This window comes from Passer montanus, unplaced genomic scaffold (genome assembly GCF_014805655.1).
Source record: "Passer montanus isolate IOZ18808 unplaced genomic scaffold, ASM1480565v1 scaffold32, whole genome shotgun sequence".
Classification (NCBI taxonomy): domain Eukaryota; kingdom Metazoa; phylum Chordata; class Aves; order Passeriformes; family Passeridae; genus Passer; species Passer montanus.
Genome location: NW_024367930.1, coordinates 6,339,346 through 6,356,270, shown reverse-complemented (window position 1 = coordinate 6,356,270; position 16,925 = coordinate 6,339,346). Strand labels below are relative to the sequence as shown.

General features: G+C 41.9%; 1 protein-coding gene across 17 annotated transcripts in view; it reads right to left on the bottom strand.

Annotated features, from left to right (window-relative positions):
- Positions 1–12,218, bottom strand: part of ARPP21 (cAMP regulated phosphoprotein 21) — a 197,417-nt gene extending 185,199 nt beyond the window's left edge. For 6 of the 17 annotated variants that reach the window (XM_039715081.1, XM_039715090.1, XM_039715093.1 and 3 more), the window contains exon 1: positions 12,056–12,216. The gene's annotated coding sequence lies outside the window, so the exon portion shown is untranslated. Of the gene's footprint in view, positions 1–10,104; positions 10,412–12,055 lie in introns of those variants that run through there. The other 11 variants (XR_005628159.1, XM_039715082.1, XM_039715089.1 and 8 more) reach the window with 5 other exon arrangements.
- Between the last annotated feature and the right edge of the window lie 4,707 nt (positions 12,219–16,925).

Genomic DNA, 16,925 nt, shown 5'->3' with positions numbered 1-16,925 from the left:
CATTTCAAAATGGATGCTAAAGGGTAGCAAAAAAGTTTTCCTGGAGTAAAATGCAAACTAAAATCCTTTACTTGACCTCACACAGGTTTCTTCCTCTCCCATCTGTAGCTTTCGTAGATTTTTGGGCCACAAAATTATTCAAGCAATGCAATATTTGAAAAAAACTATAGCGGAAAAATTTTGAATTATACATGTCAACATATCTACATTGCCTAAATTAACTCTCAATTTTTGTAAATTGAGAGTTTGCAATATTTTTAAACATGACCCAATTTTCCCTGCCTGCTCCAGCAAAGCCTGAGCCAGCACAGCCACCCCTCCTGCCAAGCAGAAGAGGACCTGCTTGGACACTTAGAAACATCTCACCTGTTTGCACCACCAAAGACAATAAAAGCCCCAGCACTCCTTTTTTTTCTTGTTTGTTTCAAAGCAGATCAAAACCACTCAGATCTCCTAAACAGATGGCATGATTTTAAATCATAACCACGTGGTCCGTGTGTGTCCTGTACACCGTATGGATTATTCCATAGAAGCTCTTGCTGGTGATGGACCTAGCAGCATATTGGGACTTTGTTGTCTGCTTCTTGGCATTCCATAAATGCTTCCCCTTTGGAGTAGTAAAAGCTTTCTGTTGCATCTATGTCAATGGCAAGTGTGAAGCCCTGACATGTTTTAATGATATAAATATGGAAGAAGAGCATAACAAAGAGAATAATTAACAAGGACTTGACCTCTCCCTGCTGCTATTGCTAAAGCACTTTTTATTTTAACCTAGGAGCACCTGCTAGAAAGGTCATCTGAGGTGTGGGAGATTTGAAATGATTTTTATTATTATTTTAAGGCATTGCTTGCATCCAGCATCTGTTTTGGGAAGCAGATGTTTCACACTGTGGGATCCCTGCCTACCCACTGGAATATCTGACTGGAGTTCACATCAAGGCACCACCACAAACCAGGTACTCCACAGTGACTGAGTGGGCACAGCTTCCAAAAGCTAAATTAAAGGGATGCAGTCTGTCCAAAATAATACTCTTGCTGTGCATTTTTTGATCTCTAAGTGTGATTTGGGCTAATTGCAAATAGGAGCTTTGCTGCTCCTAAAATCTGTTTTCTGCTTTTCTTTTCATGAATGTTCATGAAAGTTAAATAAATTTTGGGGGCCTCTGTCCACTTAGCACGTCTCTGAATGAGCAAAGGTACTCTTGCCTGCAGGTAGGAGACTGTCCTTCTTCCTTGGAAGTGTCCTCTGCTTGTAGGGTGACAGTCATCTGGCAACAAAGACAACGTTGCAACTTGAGGATCTATTTTATAACCCACTGACATAAAATGAAGAATAAGATCCCTTACAAACCAAAAGCTTTCCAGATGAGTGTTTTGCAAGCAGAAAACACAGGGCAGAAATTGTCAGATAAATTGTTTGAGTTGTTCAGCCAGCACCTTTCCCTGGCTCCATAGCTCTCTTTAGAGAAAAATGCTAAGATTAAGTTATTAAGGGTAGATTACCATTAACTTTATCAACCATGTCTGAATCACACTATCACCCCCACAGCAGTAAAGTAACTCAGAGCACTGCAATCAATGGAGGTTGGATGCTTTACACCAGCAGAGAAGTCTTCCTATGCCTTCACCAACAGCTATGAAAAAAAAAAAAAAGCCTTAAGTGGATTTATTCATGGGTGAGGGAATGAGGGTGGAAACAGTTTCTCGGAAAATCTAAAATCCTGGCCAAGGATCCAGAAAGAGGATTATTATTACAGTATCCCTCTTTATGAGCTGTGCTGAGCTGAGCTTGTTAGAAAGGTGTTAACTTTCCTCTGCCAAGAGCACTTTGCAGTAATCAGTTTATGAAAAATTCAATTTGGCAGCAAACTCTTGGCAGTCTCAAATCAACTGCACCTATTATACCCCAGTCACAAGTGGATGGGCAAAGGTGGCTCGGTGCATCAGTCTCTCCTCCCCCTCCTCCGCAGCCTTGAAATTTGCTCAGCGGTTCTGGAGGAGGAAAAAACAGTGTTGTGTAACTCATCTACAAAGGACAAGGAGGAGGGGAAAAAAAAAGAAGTCAGAAAAAAAGACATCCAGCTACAAAGCTTGTGGCAGAGACTTACAGGTAGAAAGTCTGTTTGTGTGGGCTTCCCAGGACAAAGGAAACAGCCTGTGCCCTGTGACTACAAAATATTCACCCTGACTGGGAAAAATGTAAATGATGCTGAAGTGATAATGAGCACTCAAGTGGATTTCTTCCTGAAATGACTCACAGCTGCTGTCAATGCTCCATCAGTTTGCTGTAGCAGGTTGAAGAGAAAACTCTTAGGAATGCCACCTGAAAGCCTTTGCTGTGGAAGAGGAATCCCACCCAGCCCCCAGCAGCACAGAGGCCTATGAATATCTTCCCCATCCAGCTGGGAACAGGGCTTCCGGGTGCCTCCTCTAGCGAGGAACCCTACACACAAAGAAACCATTGCATTATGGTGCATTGCTGTGTGTCCCGTTGTTAGCTTCATGAGTGTTTTTCCACGAGAAGATATCGCTGGAACTGGGGGAAGTAGGCTGTAGAGGAAACAGATGGTATTTTCTCTCTAATTTTGGTGTTTGAGAACAGAATTTGCACAGTTTGTTCCTCGGTCAACCCTTACTTTCAGGATAAAAAACTGTTACCTGACAGAATATGAATGGTTTTGAAATGTGCAATAAAAAAAAAAAAAAGAAGCATGCGGAGGGGGAGCTTTCATCTTAAAGAGCTACCAAATTTGCATTCCTGAGGTCTGATGCTATGGTCATCAATCAGATGCTTTGGGGATAGTAAAGACACTCTCTCACTAATATCAAAAGTGAACACCCTTTCTTCCTCAAGATTTCCCAACAGATCTTTGAAGTCTTGAAGTTCCTTTTATTCTTAATACTCACTGTGATTATGTTGTATCTGCAGAAATCTTCTTTATATCTAGAGTTTAATATTTTCCACACACCAGCAGATTTCCTTTTAGCTAGGGTCCATTTCAGGTAACTGCTATCTAAAAGCTAATATGCCCATTTACATTAATACATGCCCTCAGAAGAATAGGATTTGGAGGCTCAGTCTATTATGTGCTGTGCCCCTGGCCTGGCAACTTACATGGCATTATCTTGTCATGGGAATCTGCAGCCTAGGTAAATGCCCCAGCTGCAATTAAGTGAAATCTCCTACTCCATCTGATGTGTGCAAATGACTTCACATTGCTCTTTCCCATCTTCCCATCTGTCCTGAGAAACAGGCAAGGAGTAGATGAGTGTTGTAAGGTGCACAGGCAAGCCTTGTGCAGAATGAGACTCATCTCCCTTCCTTCCTTGGTAGAACAAGCTGATCCATCCACCCACCCCATCCACCAGGGCCTTTTCAGAAAAGAATGCTGAAGAGACAGCATGAAGTACTTTGCTGACAAAGTGACAAAAGAAGGAACTTCCATAAAACCTTTGGAAATGGTAGGCGTCACTTTGTGTATGCAGAGCAGAGGCTCTGGGCAAACCGTGTTTCCTCAAGGAGGAATTGATGCCACAGCTGCAGTGGAGCAGGAACCCCTGGTCTGCTGGGGCCCTGTAGCTCTGGCTCTCCCTTTTGAGCACACATGCATCCATCTTAATTAAAAGTCTCCAAAATCCAAATTCAAAGCATTCCCCTTTCCCCACCTCTCTTCCACCAGCCACCACTCACTCTGCTGAAGGTGTAAATAGGTCAGATGTTTCCATGGCCACAGTGAACCAAATAAGCAGCTGGGGTTCAGTGTATAATGTGGGTTTTTTAATTGTTCCAGTGCTGGGTAGCGCGAGGTGTGTGACACTAAGCTGACAGTACCTGACTTTTTCCTCTGGCTCATCAGTGACACAGCTGCTGGCACTGGCCCCGTCTCCCCCTGAAACTGTTATCTCCTGCAAGCTTCAACAGGCAGCTCCTCTCATGGGGTAGCACTGATGAAAAGTACATTTCACGCAGAAAATGTCTCTTTGAAAGTACTAATTGCTGGTTCCAGTAAGGCATTGAACCTATGCACACAAGGTGTAATTAAGCTGTGACTCACTGCCACAGGATGCTGCAGAGGCCATAAAGAATAAAATAAGCCTGTGCCAGGACTAGACAAATTTATGAGGGATGTGTCTAACAAACAGGATGGTTGGGATGCCACACCATTCAGGCAGTCCCTGCTAAACTTCTCAATGCCTGAATGCAAAGAGCTGTAGAAGGGAAGGAGGGTTTGGTCCTTGCTGTTCTTCAGGATCCCAAGCTAGATGAATATGTAGTCTCCCACCTCTTTTACATAACCAACAGAAAAACTGATATGAGATGTGGAGCTGATGGTTCTTAGTCTAAGCAGTGCAGAGATGCCTCTGACCACAGTTAACCATCTTGAGAAGAATACCCAGGACACCAATGGAATCAGCCCTGTGCTGCATTTGACCATTTGTCACAAGGCATTTTCTGATCCCTGTGTGGTGAGTCATCTAGCTGCTATGGCACAGATCAGTTTTCACTCAGTGATAAGCACCAGATCCTTTCACACAGCACAGACTGAGGTATTTGTCAATAAAATTGCTCATTTAAGACTTATTTATCACCCTTTATGGGAGCCAGATCTGGAGATGTCTACTTTGGCTTATGCTGCTCATGAAAGCGAAAGTAGACATCTCCAGATTTCATGGACTTCTCCATGAAAGCCTTCTCTGTCTGGAAGATTTTGTCCCATAATCTGCCATTCAAAACCATCTTTTAGCTGTGATGTTCACTGAAGCCTCCTTGCAATGCACAAGAAGGTTTTATGAGGAGGAGTCAGATTAAAACTGCCTTGGTGATCAGCCTGCCTGGGGAAGTTGTTTATCTATCCTGTAAAACAGCCAAATCAATCTCTTTTGCAATTTGTCAAGAATATGGTGCAAATAATGCTACAAAAGTAAAAGTAGTGATAGAAATATTATTAATCCAAATATGATTGGATATATTATTCCAAGTATGATCCTGGAACTTGAGTTCAGGCTCTAACAGCCTGTGGTTGAAACAGTGCAGTTTCTCAGGGCCCTTCCTCATCTCCTAGCAAAGGAAAAGAAGGATCCACACCAAGATCTCCTCTCTCTCGTGCAATCAAACACAGCTCAGATACCCACAGAGGACTCCTGAGCTTTCCAGACAGACTTCTACTATAAGCTTACTCAGAGATATATCCTTCTCTGAAAAATCATTCAGCTATGCTTCTCACCTTTTGGCAGGCCTGGCTTACTGAAGGACTATGCTTGTATTTGCCTGCATCACAATGAAGCCAGAGATGGTGTCCACTCCTATTTGCTCATCTCAGAAAGATGAGGCCTGAAACTCTTGGCATTGTCTCCTGCTAACACCATCATCACAACCAACCGATGCCAACCAAAGCAACAGCTCTTGCTCCTCCACGTTGTCTTCTCACACAACCACTGGGGCTTTAAATTCAGGGTGTTGTTGAGGCCTTGGCAAGCATTTGGGAAGGTAACGAACAGCTCAGTTCCCTGTGCTTCTGAAATTTACTGGCTTGACATTGCTTTTATATTCCCAATGTCTGGAAGTGTGAAAAGGGAAACAGATTCTAATTTCAAGGCAAAATTCTTCAACCGTAATTGTTATGAGACTTTGCATTTTTTCCCAGAGTCTCTCTCAGTAACCTGATAAACATACATTTCCACTTGGAAAATATTCCTTTTGTCCTCTTCAGTATTTATTTCTTATATGAAATGAGAATCAGAAGAGATTTTCTGGTTTAACAGCCTAAGATTTGGTGTAATACACAAGTATCACCTTGTCACAACAAATAAGTTTTACTCAATCATTGACATTAGCAATGTCCACACAGCCCTGGGACTAATGTCTTGTTTCAGCTCATTACTGCAGTGTCAGCAAAAAGAGAGCAGTGGGGCTGAAATCCAGCCCCCAGACGTGTGTGTGCTTCTTGGAGCCTGCAATGGGTGGCTGTAAAAATGTTCTTCGGAAAGGAAAAGAGGACACAGCATGGCTGGCAACCAGTGCTGCCCTCTAACTCTTTCTCATTTTCAAGAAATTGGATGCCTCATCTGTAAAGTGGGGATAACCATGTAGACAACCATTCTGTAAAGCATATGAAATCTACAAATAAAAACAGCAGCCAGATAGAACTGCGGTTGTTAGTTACCTGTCTTCTAGGGAAACTTTATCTCTCAAACATATTCTTTTAATTAAGATAAATATGATGTTGGAACCAATCTGTGTTGCATATAATTATCAACTCCCCACACGCATATTTCCTCCACCCCTATTTTTCACCTATGTAAAACTATGTAGTCTTTTTTACCAAATAAGTTTGACCCTCTTAGAGTTATCTGTAATAGAACAATTATTTATTCATTAAAAGTGCAGGGTTTAAGGAACATTGGATTAATGAGGACAGAATGTAATGCAATACTATGGAAACTATATTGCAGGATTTAATATTGTATACTCCAGTGGCTAGAAAGTTCTGCCTTATAATCCTGTGGTGTCAATGCTGTACTGAACAACAAGTAATCCTAAAATCCAGTTAACGTGGGCTTAGGGTACTGCAGAACCACAGGAAAGAGCATGAATCTATCCAGTCAATTTGAGTTACCATAGTTAAGGGATAGTTTTGGGAAAAAAAAATGTTTCATTTTGTTTTGCTGATGTCACTTTCCAAATGCTGGTCCTCACTAGGCCTATATAGCAACTGTTGGGTCTTTGCCTAATATTCTGTCAGATCATAGGTCACATGCCTATTCCAAAATAGTTCTCCCTCCCTGCCAAGTCCTAAGTCCCAGAAACCCTTATCACAGATGAGAAAAACAGGAGATATCCAATCAGGTGCACAGGAAGGCATTGAAATGACAAAGCTTCTGAAAAAATCACACATACTATGTAATTTAACTTCAGTGCTGATTTTCTAAACTCTCACTCTCTCAAAGAGTCCTAGGAGACCCACTGGAGACACCATATCTGGGAGGGAACCTCAAATGCTCTTCTGGTCTTTATTCACTAACTAATTACCAGTGGCCCACAAAAACTCATCCTTTCAGCAGGGTAATCTCTGGAAACTAGAACTCAGTGGCGTAAAATGGAATTTTTAGTGAGTTTATTTTTTCCTTCAGGATGGTTGTCCTTTCAACATGGATAGCAGGACAGCTGATTGCATGAAGTAAGATTGTCGATGGGGGAGAAAGCCACCAAAAATTCCCCACAGAAAGTATTCTGAAATGCATCACACAAGACCTTAAACCTTAGGCAGGTAATTTCAGTACTCATTCCCTTACTCCTCACTAACCCTAAGACACATACTAAAAGAAAAGTTCAACATAAAATTTCTTTGCATTCCTTAGGTGTTTATAAGGAAAAATAAAAGAGAGGGAACTTTGTTTCACTGGTTTCAAGGAGCTGAGGGCAAGACTGTTGAAGTTAGCTCAAAATGGTAAAAATACACCCAGTGTAGTCCCCCCATTCCTGTTTTAAAAAGAAAACAAACCAAGAGATGTTTTTTGAATAATCCCTTTCAGACAGTTAAGCAATTAATAGATTTCATAATCAAAGTAGTTATTAATAGGCAATGCTGCATCCAGGTAGTATTTTTCTAGCTAGAAAAAAATAGTGGAAAACTTACTTAATGGATCACTGCAGCAGCAGAAATAGAGGTCTATTTTTTCTATTCAAATAAAAAGGAACAAGAGAAGAAAACTTGTACCAAAAAAACTGCCAACCAAACAAACAAGACCCAAACGACAACCTTCCCAGAAAAAAAAGCTATTGTAAATAATAAACCATAACACCTGGAAATTTCAGGGGAGAACTTGATTCTGTATCCCTCTATGTATTATCATGTATCACATATAATGAGTCAATGCCTAGGGCAAACTGTCTGATTGTTCCAGTCTTAGTGGCAGCCCTGATACCAAGTGCAAGAAAAGTTTTAACCATGGATACAGTAGTGGGGCCTCAGCTCCAGACAGTGACATTAGACATGCTGTGAGGGAAGTTGTTTTGTAACCTTAACTATGACAACTGAGAACCTACAGCAATACATGGCTTGGATCTGCATCAGCCTGAGATTACACTGACTGTATGCAGCAAACATGGTTTTATTCATGCCTGGCTATTACAAATAAGAATCCTTGCCTCTGTACTTTTTTTTTTTCTTAGAGAAAGAAAATAAGAAACAATTTTTTCTCCAGCATTGCCTGTAGGACCTATAGCAACATTATCTTATTTATTACCCGTCACTTCACTATGCAAACATTTCCTACTGTGTCAGACCAACCATTTATTATAGCATTTCCCTCTGAGGTCTCAACATCATCCATCACTGGTAGTCACCTGCCCTGCTCCTGCTCTGGGCCTTTGCACTGCACAGGGACCAGGGGCCTGGGCTGCCACTGTTTTCCATTTCGTCATTCTTCCATTAACACTTGACCTGCCTGGAGCAGCCAGCATGTTGATAAGGACTGAGTGGGCACCTTCTTTATGAGCCTTTCCTATAACCTACTCCTAATATAGGAGAAGCCAACCTGCCTGTATGAACAACTCACCTCCTTCTTCTTTAAAGGAGAAATGGATGGAAGCTTCCTTCCCTGTGAATAATTGTGGTGCCTGCCTGCTCTCTCCTGCATGCACACATATGGATGTCTTTAGCCTAGATTTTCACCTAACCTTTCTTAATTGCTGCAGAGAAGAGATGAAGAAGTAAATAAGGATGCAGTTCCCATCATAGCAACAAGGGAGAAGGGGCTGAACTTGCCAGGAAAGTAACAGAGGAAAGCCATAATTAGATAGATCTGAGACAGATCTAGATTCACGACAAAGACATCTAAATGCAATCATGGTTAGCGAGAATATGTTAATATTACTCTAGCTTTATTGTGAATTTTGTCAATAAAAGTCAGGCAAGAACAGGACAGCAACAGACTCAGCTCCATGGGGCTATGTCAGACATCCCCAAGAGATGGGTCATGCAGATGGGTCTGATGTATCTCTGCAGCCTCCAGTAAGATTGTTCATGCATAATTTTTCTGTGTTTCTAGTAATTTCCCTTCTCTCTTTTGATTTTTAGGAGGTGAGATTTTTCTCAAGAATACACAATTCTAGCTGTATGCAAACCTATCTGCCTTTGCTCTGGAGAGCATCATCTAGTAGGAATTGTCCCAGTCTTCTCTTCCCAATTGCTCTGTCAAACATCCTTTATCCCTTCCTCTTTGTCTCTAGACCTCAGTGAGGACGGAACAGGCCATCATCACATTTTCTGTGTTAGAAGAAGAAGGAAATGTTCCTTTATAAATTCAAGATTGCCAGTCTATGACCAAGGGATACCTTGTTTGCATGCTTGGCTATCATCAGCTTCACCAACAGTGGTGTAAGGACCCTAAAAAGGTCATTTTTTTGAGTATTTAGCACAGGTTCTTTATATTACAGAAATTAAATTCTCAAATGCATATATGTGTAAACACTCCTAGGGCACAGGAAAAGGCAGATGTTTGTGGTAGTTGAAAAAGTAAAAGGGATTGTTTTTCTCGCCACTTAGACTTGTATGCCACTAGAGTATATTCTTCTATTTCCTTAACAGAAAATTAAAATCAATCTGACCAGGTAATGTGTCAACAGTACAAGAGAGGATTCCCACAATGCTTCTAAATGTAACTGGGTTTTCTTGTAATATGTTGTAGTGAAATTACAAGCTAAATTTCCAAGAAATTAGTAGAAAGATGGGAGGGTAAGTTATGATAACGATGTACTACATAATGTAATATAGGAGCCCATAAACCCATAATGTCAGTTTCCTTTGAAAATGATGCATAATTTTAATAAAAAAATATATAAACATTTCTAGATACAGTAATGACTGCATGACCTCCTTGGTTATAAAAGATTAATTGTAAAATGTACTTCGATATGCCCTCTAACTTCTCTCTAAGATCACCAATTTGTGTACAAAGTGGGATAAACATTTTCTTCTTCTCAAACTTTTGTAACTCTGAGCGTTTTATCATAACGGTTAAAAAACAAATAACATTTTTACTAACGTGCTGTTGTGCACCCAGCACTGCTGGAGATCCACATGTCCGTTTATGCTTTCCTACCTGGATGCAAGGTCTTTAGCGAGGCGGCAGATCTGGCTCTCCAGTGACGCAGGCTGCTGCACCTCTCCTGAGGGACTCGGAGCTGCTGATTTTAGTAGCAGCAAAATCCACTTTCATCTTGCACTTAAAAACTGGCATCAAATTTGCAAATGGCTTCTCTGTGAGCTGCTTATAGAGGCACTTTCAAAGTCACAAATCAATCCCTTTCAAAGGGAGATAGTCATGTATCCTCCCTGTGCCTTGGCACGTGTCCCTTCAGCACAACACCAACCCACGGCGCTGGCCCATCTCTGTGGGAACTCCTGCTCAGGCATGGCTGAAGCACCAATTTGAGGTGCAGCAAATTCTGCTTCACGTATCAAAATAAGAGGAATAGAAACCAGTGTGGGTGGGCGGTGGGAAATGGAGAGGGAGCTGGAGAAAGGTTTCACTGGAAGCATGAGTCAAGGCACTGCGAGATGTGTGGGATTGTCATAGTTTACATAGTGTCCTCATTGCCAAACAACCACGTCAAACCCCAGCGCAGTGCTGCCCGGGCACGGGCCAGGAGCTGCAGGACAGTAGTAGTGTTACAGTAGCAGTGTCCTCAGCCAGAGGCACTGGCCCAGGAAGGATCTCACAGTCCCCTAAGGCATTATGGCTCCCACAGCAAAGAGCCTCCTCTTTGAGGCACTACCCACATGCAGCACTGAGAAAAGGTATTTTCTCTCCTTCATGTCAAAACAATGCCTAAATTTTAATGGCTTCAATTAAAAACTTGTCCTGGTAGGAACTAAAACCAAGACTATGCATAGAGACACCTGACACCTTTGAAGTTGGACCGTTCTCATCAGTTCTCTGTTGTACTTATTTGGCCCAGATAGCACTTATTATTCCACAGCTCCCAAAAAATTTGTTTCACAGCTACACATAGAAATGAAATAGTGAGGACTGTGCTGACCCAAAACCTACCATAGTTAAGGGAGAGATTCCCACTGACTTCAGTCCCTTGCATCAATCTAACTCTCCAGGAGCATTACTTCAGGCTGACCTACTGCCCTGGGTTGTGATCAATTCAGAGCAGAAATCACTGAATTTAGAGATGAGCCCCTCTTGTATTTTTGCTTTTCTCCTTAATTTAGAAGCAGCAGCAGCAACAGTATCTGTTTTCCAGCACACAGCAGACTGTGACAGTGCAGCCAGAGCCTGATTGAGTCCCTAAGCAAGCCTGCCTGGCTCCATCCCTGAGCATGCATGTAGGCAGAGCACCAGCACACACAAGTCACACTGTGGCACACAGATCCTTTCTGACCTGCCTGACGGAGCTGCCTTTCTTCACACAGTCAACTGAGAGGGGTCACACTAAGGGAACAGGACACTAGAAGTGATCCTGTAAAACCTTACAAGTCTTTCGGCTCCCCCTTCCTCTCTGTAACATTTAGGCTTCCTAAACACCACCTAGATATTTTGCTGTTCTTACCAAAAGATGCTATTATGGTTTAAGAAAACAAAAGAAAAAAAGAGTGGTAAGAAAGAAAAAAAAGAGAAAAATTATACAAAAAGAGATGGGAGACCTTAAGATATCATGCCAGAGCAGACGGATTAGATAATTTTAGAGGACAGCAATAGCACTTCTTCCCCTCCCCAGAAGCCGCCAGCACATTTGATTTCTTTTTCAGTATCTGTCCCATGTTTATTATTAAAACACGTCATCACCATCTAATCACCACTGGAATTGAAAGTAATTTTTCACAGGAGCATTCTAAAATTAGAGAGTGCCAATTAAAATTAATGCAAACCCAAAGTACTGCACTGTAAAGAAACTACAGCCAACATGATGAGCAAACACAACCCGTATTTGCTCATTGCAGAGTGCTGAGACTTGATTTTTAGTACTTGTTTGTGTTTCCCTCCTCTAAGAGCAACGCAGCAAAACCACGGGCCTGGGGCTCTGTAGAAGCCTTCTCCTTACCCCATAGCCACAGCTGTAGGTGCCATCCAGGAACCTCCCGTCTTCCCGCTCCGGAGGAATCCCGGTGCGCTTCTCCCTGCAGCAGCCTCCCTGGCTGCCTGTCGCCCGGCTCCGCGTCCCGCAGACAGCTGGGGCCAGCCTGGGGTGCCGGGGCATCGTGGCGACGGGACATGGCCCTTCCTGATATAATGGGAAGGCCTGTGCCAGCGCCGGCATCGCTCCGGGCGGGATTCCAGCACGGCGGCCGTCCCGCACCTGTTGCAGGGCACCAATCGGGACCATCAGCTGTGGGGCTAATATTAACCACCCGTGCTGCCAGCACCAGGGACTGCAGAGGGACAGCAGCATGAGGCAGGCACACAGCAACGTGCAGGGAGCTAATTGTCCACCTTTGCCTTTAGTTAATAGGAAAACAAACCAAAAAGAGCAGTGGATATCCCATCAGAGAGGTGACCTGCACAGAAGTCCCAGAATTGTTCGCAGTCCTTTCCTGTTAATTACATTAGCCTGCTTTTGTCTCCAGCAGTGGTTCAGGTCCTTTCAGTAGGAAAAGGTACATTCGTATTTATTGTCTCTGCTACCTTGGCACTGATAACCTCAGGTCCTCCAGCAGCCGGAGGAGAAACACCAGGCTGAGGCTCAGCTGTGCTGAGTGCGACAGTCACACGATCACTCTGCTTGGTGACATGCTTTGATTTGTGGCTACTGGGAAAGCACCATGAGAGACAGTGCTGTTGCACACATCATGAAGATAAAATAAACTATGCTGTGACTCATAAAAATCATAATCAAAAAAACCTTCCTGCCCAGTATAACCTGCAATGATAACATAGCATGTTAATGTCCTGCTTAAAATATAACATCCACAGATTGGGGCCACTTTTTTTTTTTTTTTTTTTTTTTTTTTTTAATATGAGAGGAATTTTCACAATGCTCGATTCCCTCTTCTCCCTGGATATTGCAGATGTCTCCAGGCACCAGGGGACACGATGAAGGCATGCACTGCAGAAGTGGTAAGCACCAGAGGGCAGCTTAAATGCAGACGTGAGCTCCAACTACAAATTCTCTGACTGAGCTGTTTACAGCAGACCTCCCACATTCCTAGCTGTAAGCTTCTATAGTGCATCCATTTTGTTTCCATAAAATGACTATGTTCAAGATGAAATGGATGGAAAGACAGAGCTGTAAGACCTTGCTTTCTGCAAGACCTCTCTGGAGGGAACAGGATCTGATGGTGACAGTGTCTGTGGAGAAATATAGGTGGGGAAGCTCTCATACTGGGTTGTGAAAGGTGTAAAGTCCTATTGCTGGTTGTGTCCTGGGTAGATTGTTATTTTAAACTATATCAGGGACCAGATGGTGCCTTAAAAAAAAAAAAAAAAAGTGATTATAAGCTAAAATTTAAAAATACACCAGAAGCATTTGCAAAACTGTAGAAAAATTAAAGGGATAAACACCAAAATTAAATGCAGCATGACCTTGGCTTCCAAAGAAGAGAGCTGCTGCAGTCTGAGAATGATAAAATGAAACTGGATGTTTCCACTTCTGCAAAACGTGGGAGGCTCCCTAGACAGCTCAATTAGAGAGAAAATGTGACACAGCTGAATCCCTACATTTTTCCTGCATCCTCTGAGTAACCTCTTTGATCCCCGGAGAAAAGAAACTTGATTAATTTCCACAGCCAAATCTCTCTTGTTATAGTAATATGTAAGCCTGGCCAAGAACTGGGCAGGTTCCTCCTTCCCTGCTAGCTGTATTGTTCCCTGCTAGCTGACCAAATCAAGATGGGCTTGCCAGACTGCAATAGCCAAATAATGTCTATTTATTCCCTGACTAATCATTCAAGTAGTTCAGTTTAGACATATTTCAATTCAAGCAGAAAATCGATCTTTAAACTAAACCTTAAAAAAAATTAAAAATAAAATTTACATTTACATCTTTTAAATAGCATTATTGTCAGATTTGGAAAATTTTCTTGGTATTTTACAGCCTTTCAGAGAAAGATGTCAGGTGTTGAAAGCTACATAATCCCGCCTGCTAGAGAAAGGAACATTTCTCTTAAGGAATGTGGATTCAGATCCACATCTTACAGTCCTTATAATGCATGCCAAACTGGAACATGGGAAGTCTGCTTTGTCTTTATCTGACACAAACTGTTAAGTGACTATGTGCAGCCACCTATATAAACAAATTACTTAAATTGGTCTTCACTTTGTTCAGTTTCTGTCAAAAGCATTAAGCTTACTGTGGAAGAAAATTACAGCTTTCCTTAAAAGAGGAAGTCACCAGACATCGGTTTCATAAGGAATCTTTGCGGCTGAGGCATATGTTGTATATCCATTTCAGGAAATGTGTGTCCTCAGCCAGAATTCTTATGACAAATAATTCAAGCTAAATGAAAACCAAATCTAGCCGCAAAGCTTGAGTGCAGGTAGGAGAATATCTCACCTCTGAGAGCACTGGGGTGTAAGTGTCTCCTTCAAGCCTCTATTGCATACAGGACAACCTGCCAGCACATACCACTAGAAGGTAAGCATATCAGAGCAAAAACTTGACATGCAAAGCCATATTCTCAAATAAAGTTATAATAAAAACCAGAGAGACTCGGGAAACTATTTATTTAATTCTCAGCCTCAGCTCCCAACCCTCTGCTTTTCAGTGTAGCAGCAAGCCAGTCACTCCTGCAGGCCCAGTGTGTCCCCTGATGGCCACCACCCTCCGAGCTGTAATTCAAGAACCTGAGCACAGCTGGTGTCATCACTCAATATTGCGCAAGCCCTTAGAACACAAAACAAGCTGTTCAGGTGCTGGCAGGAGGCTAGTGTTGGAGTTGGATATGCCTGCACACATTTCCCACAACAGATTTTACCCTACTATCGAGTTTTCTCATATATATGTTGATTTTGTTTTATATGGTACTGTAGAACTTCTAGGGAGTGTACAGTCCCCCAGGATACTGACTTAGCATGTTGTGCATTATAAGAAGAATCACAATTATAATAATGAGAAGAAAAGCATTTTTTTAGTCCAAGCCCTCTAACCCCTGTATTTTTAAATGTACTCCCAAGGGTATTACAGGACAAAAACAGATACAACCGGATCCAGAAGAGTTGGATGCTGCAAAGAAACACTTAGGTTTATGCCTTGTTGCAGAGATGCCTCTAGTTTTCAATACAACTCTTTCAAATATCTGCTACTGAATTAACTCATTTGTACTTTGTCACAGCAAAACTGAAGAGATTAAGCTGTAGGTTATATTGAAGATTAGGCCAATCAAAGTCATACCTTGGTTTTGTTGGTTTTTTTTCCAAAACACCTGGTGGTTAGAGCTGTGACAGAGCATCTGAAAGGAATAAATTGTCCCTTTTCCCATCTACAAGAAACTAGCCACCCAGCTAAAGCTACAAAACTCTGAGGGAGACGTCTGCAATTTAAAACTGTTGCTATTTTAGTTGAATAGGTAGAACAAATTCTTATAACGTAAAAGCAATATGCAAGTTTCCAGCTAGTCTGTATATACAAGGGAATATTCACATATTTCTGCAACAGGACTTTAATTTGGCAGACTGCCTTGATCTCTAGACTAGAGGCTTATTTTTGAACTCTGTCAACCACCCTTTCATTACCCAAACAAAATTTGAATGTTTTGATGCACATGGATCTGGATCTACTCTTATCTTTGGTTACTAATAATTACTAAATTTTCATTCTGTTTCTGTTTTTTAAGTATATCAGTTCATCTGAAGAATAGCAATACACATCCAGTGTGCAGAATAGTCTGTGTGATGTGCAGGGTTGTGTTGTGGGAGATAAGGAGGAGCAGCAGCTCCTCTGCACTGCTCCTGAAGTAAGATTTCCAGAACATCCTAGCTCCATTCCTACAGAAGTCTGTAATTATGCAGTCTCTACCACAGTGGGGAAGGGTGGATTGATCATCAGGTTACTCCAAGATAAATTCCAGGCCAAGCCTTATGTGACAGATTGACTTAATTTTTTTTCCAAAATAATTTCTGAGTACTTTGTTGCTCCTACTCACAGGGAAGCAGCCCCTCACCATAGCAGAGTGCAGTGCGGCACCAGGGGTAGGACTGTGAACACAAAAAGCAAGGATCTGTCAGCATCCTCCTGCTTCCTTCATTAGGACTCAACATCTACAGCAGTAGAGGTCAAGGCAGGAACTTAATCCACACAGTTGCATGAACCTGTCACTGAGATACCTTAAAGAAATTCTGATACCATGAATTGAAGCAACTGACAGTCATGGAAGGAAGTCAATCATATCCAAAACTACCCTGTATTTACCTGCAGATGAAAGAACATCTCCCAAACAGCACAGACGTAAAAAGCTCCAATGCTTTTTGCTTGCAAGCACAAATAGAAAAGGCATCTCTGAGTCATGCAAAAATACAGTGAAAAAAATAATTTAACTCAGAAAATGAGTTTAGGAAAGTGTGAGGCATCTCATCAAAGGAAATCTGTGTCATGCTATGCAGACTATATTCAGCTCCTAGACCAGGAACATAATATACTTTCAATTTTTATATACTTCTTGACAGGCCATCAATAGCACATCAGTGGCAGCAGCAATATTGGCAAAAACAACCCCTGATTCAGCCCTGTACTGGGTACTGCTTTGCAGCAGCTTGTGTAACTCCCTCGGTGTGTGCATCACCTTTTAGAAATCCCTGGGCTTGACAAAATCTTTCCTGGGCACAAGCTTGTGCTGACCACAATAAAGTCTCTAAAATTTCCTAGCCATTCATGGGATCCAAATTAACAAATTTGCTGATACATAAAGACAGGGAAATGAAGATACAGAGAGAAAGAATAGATATCAGAACTGATATAAAATTTGGGGCACACAAGAAAG